The sequence below is a fragment of the Dunckerocampus dactyliophorus genome, chromosome 14 (genome assembly GCF_027744805.1).
Source record: "Dunckerocampus dactyliophorus isolate RoL2022-P2 chromosome 14, RoL_Ddac_1.1, whole genome shotgun sequence".
Taxonomy (NCBI): domain Eukaryota; kingdom Metazoa; phylum Chordata; class Actinopteri; order Syngnathiformes; family Syngnathidae; genus Dunckerocampus; species Dunckerocampus dactyliophorus.
In genome coordinates, this window is record NC_072832.1 from 24345647 (window position 1) to 24353376 (window position 7730).

Below are 7730 nucleotides of genomic sequence, written 5' to 3' on the forward strand. Positions count from 1 at the left end.
GGTAGGTGTTGTAACAGTTTGGTTTCTTAGCCTGCTTGCTTTCTGGTTTTCATAGTGAAGTTGATGAGAGAGAGTTGCAAACAGTGGTGTCTACAAGAAAGTTAGATAGTTGGATAGAGGAATATGGAGATGTGGTCGGCTTTTCCAAAGTGGGGTCTTGGAACAGCCTTCAAAACACCTTTCATGTTGCATAAAAGGGGGCGTTTGACATATTCTACTTCCACGCAAAAATGAAACAATCCCAGCCTGTGTATTTTACACAAGATGAACAAGTAATTATTATTCAAGATTGAAGAGTTTTATTGTCATATGCACAGTAAAACAGGTAGTTATACTATGCAATGAAATTCTTGTTCTGTTCATTCTCCCCAAAAAAGAAAGAAAAACACAAGAAAATGAATAAGAAGAAAAGAAACATTAATACCAAATAAATTAAGCAACAAGAACAGAAGAGACATTAATACCAATAAATAAATAAAGTGTTACGAGTGTGTGCTTGTGTTGCGTGTGGCGTGGAGCGTTATGAGTTAAAAATGATCATTGCCAAAAAGCAACACTGTCGCCGCCAATAGAGCGAGGGAGGACTACTACTGTCTTTTCATTTTTGAATGATGTCTACATTGTATTCGTATTTTACTGATCTCAATAATAGAATACTTATATTCATTATCTGTGACAAATAAGTACGAGGTCGACTGATGACTTGCATCAGTGTGCTTGAGACATGCTGTACCTACAGTACCTGGTGATCACTGGGTGGCAGTGTTGACATTGTGGCGACTTTTCTTTGTGAGACATTTTTCCTTCTTGTTAAAATAAATAAGTGTTTTATTGCAGTTGATTGATGCCTCAGAGTGCTTATTCTTCCAGCAAATCTTGTAATATAAAAAGACCAACAGGCTGAGTACTCACACAAGGACTGATGTGACACATACATCTGCTAATGTTGGCTGAATTAATATTTCATATTGCATTTTATTCCTGACACTTGTCTCAATAAGTGAGCATATCTAGCGTGTTTCCTCGGCTGAAGATCTACAGTATATCTCATAAATGGATAGTTTTATCAGGAAATGCTAGCGATCAGCGCAATCTTGAAAAGCCGCTCCCGTCTTAGTACTGCTCAAATTATTCTTGCTCCCAGGTCCACCCGGTTCTCAATAAATGGTGACGACATCTCCAAATTCGTCAAACAGTGAAACAGTGGCACTTTCATAGCTGATTTTAAGATGAAGATGCCCACCAGGTTATGAGTTTAGCCTAAGTTATCATGGTGATATAGCAAAGAGAGCTACCTTTGCTGAAGAGGCAAGCCCGGCTTTACACTCAACACACATCTCTAACCCACTAAACTCGTTTCGCAGTATATACCCCAGGTCTAATATGGACTAGGAGCTGAAAAAAAAAACGTCTAAATGTGCCTTTATTACATTTTCTCAAATCAAATAAAAGTTTCACCAATACAATAGTGAATGTCAGGTAAAGGAAGGTAAAGGCAATGTCTTACCTAAAATGTTTTCACATTAAGAAGTGTCACAAAAAAAGGCCATAAGGACAAACACTCGCACTCCTCATTACGTTAATTCCACCTTAAATTTCCCCTTAAGTGCCGAATCAGAAGCTGGCAAATAAGAAGCCAACTTCAGCGTTTCACAGCCAAATGGGTGAAATGAAGGAGGCCTGCTGCCTACCCGAGCGCCAAATGCTGATGGCCCAAAGGACAACTGACGGCAGTCTGCACAAAATGGTGGAAATGAAGTGAGAAATCTCATCAGTGCCAAGTGGGCATGGTGCAGAGGCATGAACAAGCCAACAACGTGCACAACTCACCCACAAAAGAGCAGAGCGATATTCCAAGATGAAGCCAATTTACACAGGAGGACATTGCTACAAGAGATTGTATCACAACGAACGAAGAATTGTTAGTGCTAACAAACCCTGCAATGATAAAAACTTTTTTCCACCTACCAAAAATCAATTGGAAAAGACACCCCAGACCAGTTGGAACACACAGACAGCTGGTTCATGGAGTAAGTCACCGTGATATTGATTGTGATACATAGCACATGATATCACAACACAGTCCATCTAGCTAAGTATAAACAAAACATGGAATGTGGGATAATACTTTACACATCTTTTGGTTGTCTCGATATTCGTAGTTGTTCATATGATTGTTCTTGGAATATTATGAGGACAAATAATGTCATTTTAGTAGCACAGAGTTGAAATATGAAATAAAAATTTTCTTTTTTTAAAAGCCATAATATGAAAAACAAACAAAACAAGAACTTGTAATTTTTAGAAAATTAGGTTGGGGAAAAAGTTACAATATTATTGAATAAAGTGAAAATATTATGGGAATAAAGTCATAATATTAACAAGAGAAATGTCATGATGCGGCAGAGCCGCGTTCTGGATTCCAATATTCAGAGCAGAGACCAAAGTGTACAATGAAAAAAGGTTTATTACCAAAATGGTAATAATACAAAATACAACAAAAGGTGCAAAAATATAACAAAAATACTCAGGACTAAACTGCCAAGGAACAAACTGGAAACATTACAAAAAGGGGAAGCAGGAAAAAGACTAAAGCTAACAAAAATATCTGCGGTACAAAAGGTAGCAGTACAATATTTAGCTGAGCGATACTAGTGATGTGCCCTACTGTGCCGAGGCACCGATGCGCCGATGCGTGTGCCGAGTAAACCGGAAAAAAAAATCTGCAAAGCGCGCATCGAGGCATGTGTTGATTACGCCCGAAGCCTCGCGAGACGGGCTTCCTACGTCAGCCAACACATAGTTTCGCGGGTGATTCGCAATGGCGCACCGAGACGACAATGAGCTGACAGGTGACACTGACACACCCAACTCGCATCTTCAAACCTCAATTCAATCGGATTTGTTTTGCAATGGACGCACCGTCCACAGCGACAAAGAAGAGAACATCCCCTGTCTGGGATCATTTTGAGCAGATCTCTCCTAAAAAGGCACAAATTATAATAACCAGTGTGAATATATATTGTAAATTATTGTGACAACACAGTGTATCCCTCGTTTTAATGTCTTTCTTCTACTTGCTGGTATTTCAAAAGGTGAAGTGTAAACTTTGTTCTAAAGAACTTGGGTACCAGGAGAACACTCCATCTATGTTGAGGCATTATAGGGCCCTGCATGAAAATAAGGAGACAACTCAAATAGAACCACGCCCACGTAAGCCATTTTAACATGCAATGAAAAAACAGCATAGCCTCCCATGTATATTTCAAATGTGACAGATGAAATGAATGACATCTATCACTAATAGGCCTACTCTGTTTCTGTTAAACTGCAGTGGATAAGAATGCAGTGGAAGAGGCATTGATAGCATTGAGGCATTGCAATATGGTAATTGAAGATTGCAAGCCCTTCAGTTTTGTGGAGGACACAGGGTTCAGGAAGCTTAACCAAGCTTTTGACCCCACATATGTTCTCCCCACCAGGCAGGTGTGTATGAGAGCACATGAATCATTATTCCCCATTCCCCCATAACTGCTCTTCCAATAGTGTTCTTTCTCCTTTCCTTTAGACTTTGAAAGCCATGTTGGAGGAGAGGTACCAGCAGGCAAAGGAGAAGGCCCAAGAGCTTGTCTTCTGCAGTGAGCATAACAGCAGATATGTGGACCAGCATCAACACAGATGCATATCTGGCAGTCACTTGTCATTTCATTGATGAGCACACCTCTCTGCACTCAGCTGTGTTAGGTGTGCTCCATTTCCCTGACCGCCATACAGCTGAGAACATGGCTGCCGTTAAATCGGCACTCATGGCACAATGGGGCATTTCCACCAAAGTAACTTGCCTTGTGACAGATGGTGCAGCCAACATGGCTGCATGTGCCAGAGACCTTCACACATTAAATCTGATAGTGAAGAAGGCTTTGGCAGAAAACACTGAGCTGTCTGAGAGCCATCTTCAGTGTAGGAGGATAGTTGGCTACTTCAAAAGCAGTACCACTGCAAAGGTGAATTCCTTTATTACACAGCAGTATTCAAATTAATGCTGAATGACTTGAATAATGTTTTGTTTCCCATTTTATTTTTTTTTAGACAAGGCTGACACAGGTGCGGGAGCAAATAAAGCCTACAGAGCCTGTGCTGAAGCTCATTCAAGAGGTAAGCTGACATCCATAACTGCTTCCACTCCCCTTTCAAAAAATAATGACCTTTTATTTTCAGGTGGAGACACGCTGGAACAGCACCTTCCACATGCTGCAACGCATGTACAACCTCAGGGAAGCCGTAGGAGCAGCCCTGGCAGGCCTACACACTGACATTACCCCACTCACATCCCACCAGTTGAGGCTCATTTCTGAGAGTCTGCAGGTGCTGTCCCCATTTAATGATGCCACCGTAGAGCTCTCAGAGGAGAGGAGAGTGTCTGGGTCCAAGGTCATACCACTTTTGGCCATGCTGCACCACACCTTGGAGGATGACATGGGAACCATACAAATGGAGGAGAGCAAAGCAATGGCTGAGGGTCTTAAAAAACAACTGAGGGACAAGCTCTACAACCTCCAAGCCATGAGCATCATGTCACTGGCAACACTGCTGGATCCCAGGTTTGTATCAGTTGTCTGTTTTTCTCATCTGTCTACTAGTACCAACAAATGAGCAACTGCCTCTTGTTGAACAGTTCACAACTGCAATGAGTCTCATTGTCATTTGCAGGTTCAAGAAGATAGGCTTCTTTAGCCCCAATAAAGCACAAGAGGCTGAGAGGAGGCTCACAGCTGAATGTGCGACAGTGATCAGGGCATCTTCCTCCTCCTCCTCCAACCCATCATCTTCATCAACACAACCGGACACATCAGAAGCTTCCCAGCCTGTGGAGCAAGGTAATATTCGATACATTCTAATGGTGTTAATTAAGCAATAGGAAATGAGCGGCAGTGCATTATTGTGGGAGAAGGCATTCTTTTGCTTCCATCTCTACGATGGGCAGCCAGAACTGCCTGTTGGCTGTTAGTCTGTTTGTTGTGTCTTAGGTGACAAACTGTGGCGGCGATTGGACCACACAGTCATACAGAGGAGGACCCAGAGTGAGACGGCAGATGCGACTGTGGAGGTCCACACTTACCTGACAGGGAACCCAACATAAGCAGGATGTCAAACCCCCTGGACTACTGGGAGCTGCACAAACATGTCTACCCAAACCTCTACAAACTAGCAATAACCTTTCTCTGTACCCCAGCCTCACCCGTCCCTTGCGAAAGGCTATTTTCAAAAACAGGAGAAATCCTATCTAAAAAAAGAAACCGTTTAAAGCCAAAAACTTTGGAAATGCTAGTTTTCCTCAATAAAAATGAATGAAAGGTGTGTCTTGTTCCTTGTTTATATGTCAATGTCTAAAATAAAGCAATCATCTTTCACGTAACACACGCACATTGATTCACGTCACAACTCCCTGCCCTTTTGACCCCATCGAATCCATGGTATCATTTTAATCACTCTGTCTGTCGTGACATTTATTTTCCACATGAAGGCGCAACAGAACAAATGAAGCCTCATGATGCTTTGGCCCAGGAGCGAACCAGTTGGATGGAAAGCCTCATTGCCTCATTCATGAGGCTTCAGTTTACCATCACTAAGCGATACACAGGAGTTCAAGGAGCAAGGGTAGACCAGTTAGCAACCCGGATGAACGTGGTTAGCAGTAGCAAACACAGAGCATGAAGGAATAACTGGCGCTGCTTCCTTGTCTGGCAGCGTCTGATAAAGGAGTAGGTAATTGGCTGCAGGTGCGCCTCATCAGTGTAATCAGGTCAGAGTGTACTGCAACACATAGCGTAGAGAGGGCAGCAGAGCGACAGACAGTGAAACATGACAAGAAAATTGACAAAGCTTATTTAAGAAGAAAGTTTAAATATTTGGAAAATTAAAAACAGCAAAAATGGGGAAAAAAAGCAATGAGCACAGTTGATACTAATAATAAACAGTCTTTTTCACCTGTATCACAAAGCTGAAATGCAGTTATTTATTGTAATATATATAACTTAGAACTACATGTGTTGTTTTACAAAATATCAAAGTGGCAAAGTTGTATTCTTTCATTTTTCACTATGTAAAGTTTGGACCCTGGTTAGGAACAGAACAAAATGGAGGCTCTATTCACATGGTGCTATATTTTCCAACTTCCTCACTGAAATGAAATGTAAAATAGGAAATAATATGAAATGAAATCTTACCTGAAAACGACTGAGACAGCTCGGAGTCTGAATCCACCTGAAGATTGATGTCTTCTCCATCCGAGTCGCAAGGGTTAGCTCCATCCAGGATCATTTCCAATGCCTGTTGAGTGCTGAATCTCTGTATCTTCGTTCCTTGGAGAGAAGCTTCTTTCACCACAAAATTCTTGAGGGAAATTAAGCAATAGTCCACGTGCACTGGTATTTATCCATCAAACAATTGTCTGGTTGCAGTCACATGAGTCGTTATGGTCACATGGGACATTCACATGTTCATTCATATGTTGACAGCCCTTGGGAAGAAGCTGTCTGTCCCTGAGTCTGTTTGTCTTGGCTGTTACCACTGTAAGGTGTGACCCCCTCACCCCTAACCCCACACACTGCCCCTAACAGCCTCAATACCATAACAAAAGCCGTCGGGCCAAATGACCCTTCTCTGGGTCTTCTAGGTAGACAGAAAAATGCTGGGACTTCTAGTGTTAAAGATGCTAACCGAGGTTCCACGAGGTTCCACTGTATAAATGTATTTGTTCTAACTTTTTTCCATGCAAAAAACTACCAACTTGTACTCAGGTCAATGCGATATTTAGGAATCTGCTACATTTAGAGAACCAGAAGATGGTGTAAAGTCAAAGACAATAAACAAACGGTCACAGCCTGAGTTCATGTGACGTAACATGTGACTTCTCCATCAAGACGGACATTCTTCATTCTTGTGAATGAGGGACGGACTATAAGCTCACTACCTAATTTCGAACGAATTCGAGCAGAGCTGTGGAAAACGACAAACTGGTCGATACGGGCTCAGTCAGGATGTTGTCACCGTGGAGGCTGATGGTACATCATGAGATTTTTGAGTAATAAGCACAGGCACGAGAAGTCACAAGGTCCCCGCCCCCCGTAGCCATGCCATTTTTTAAGGTTGTTTAGGAATATATCACTTTCATTCCAGACGTCCCCGAGAGAGCCAGAAGGGTGTAGAGCGGGCTGGAGGTGGGCCTTGCATCCGACCGCCTTGTTGCGCTGAGCGATGTGGGTCCTCAACTACTGGAGGCGCTCCATGATCCCGCAGGGTGCCTCGTAATCTCGCAGTCTACGCTCGTGCCGAGTGGCGATCTCGAGAAGACATCGGAGCACACTCTCTGCGGGCGTCAGTTCTGGCTGGTTCATTCTGTGAGCTGTCGGAAGCTTGACCCCCAGAATGCAGAGAAGAGGCAGCGGCTTGCAAATAAAAATACTTTTAATGTGCTCAAGCAGGTGCCGGTACTCACAGTTGTAAAGATGCAAACAAACAAAAGCGACAGAGGGAAAAGCTCTGTGGGAGAAATAACACGAACAAAGTACAACAGGTAAGTCAACTCTTTAGGTGACAGCTCCGGTGCGGAGACGAGGAGCAATGGCAATATCAACAATGAACCAGCGCCGCACATTCGACGATGCTGGCCTTTTATCCGCCACAAATGTTAATTGACCGCAGCTGCGAGGCCACCAGGCATGAAGAGG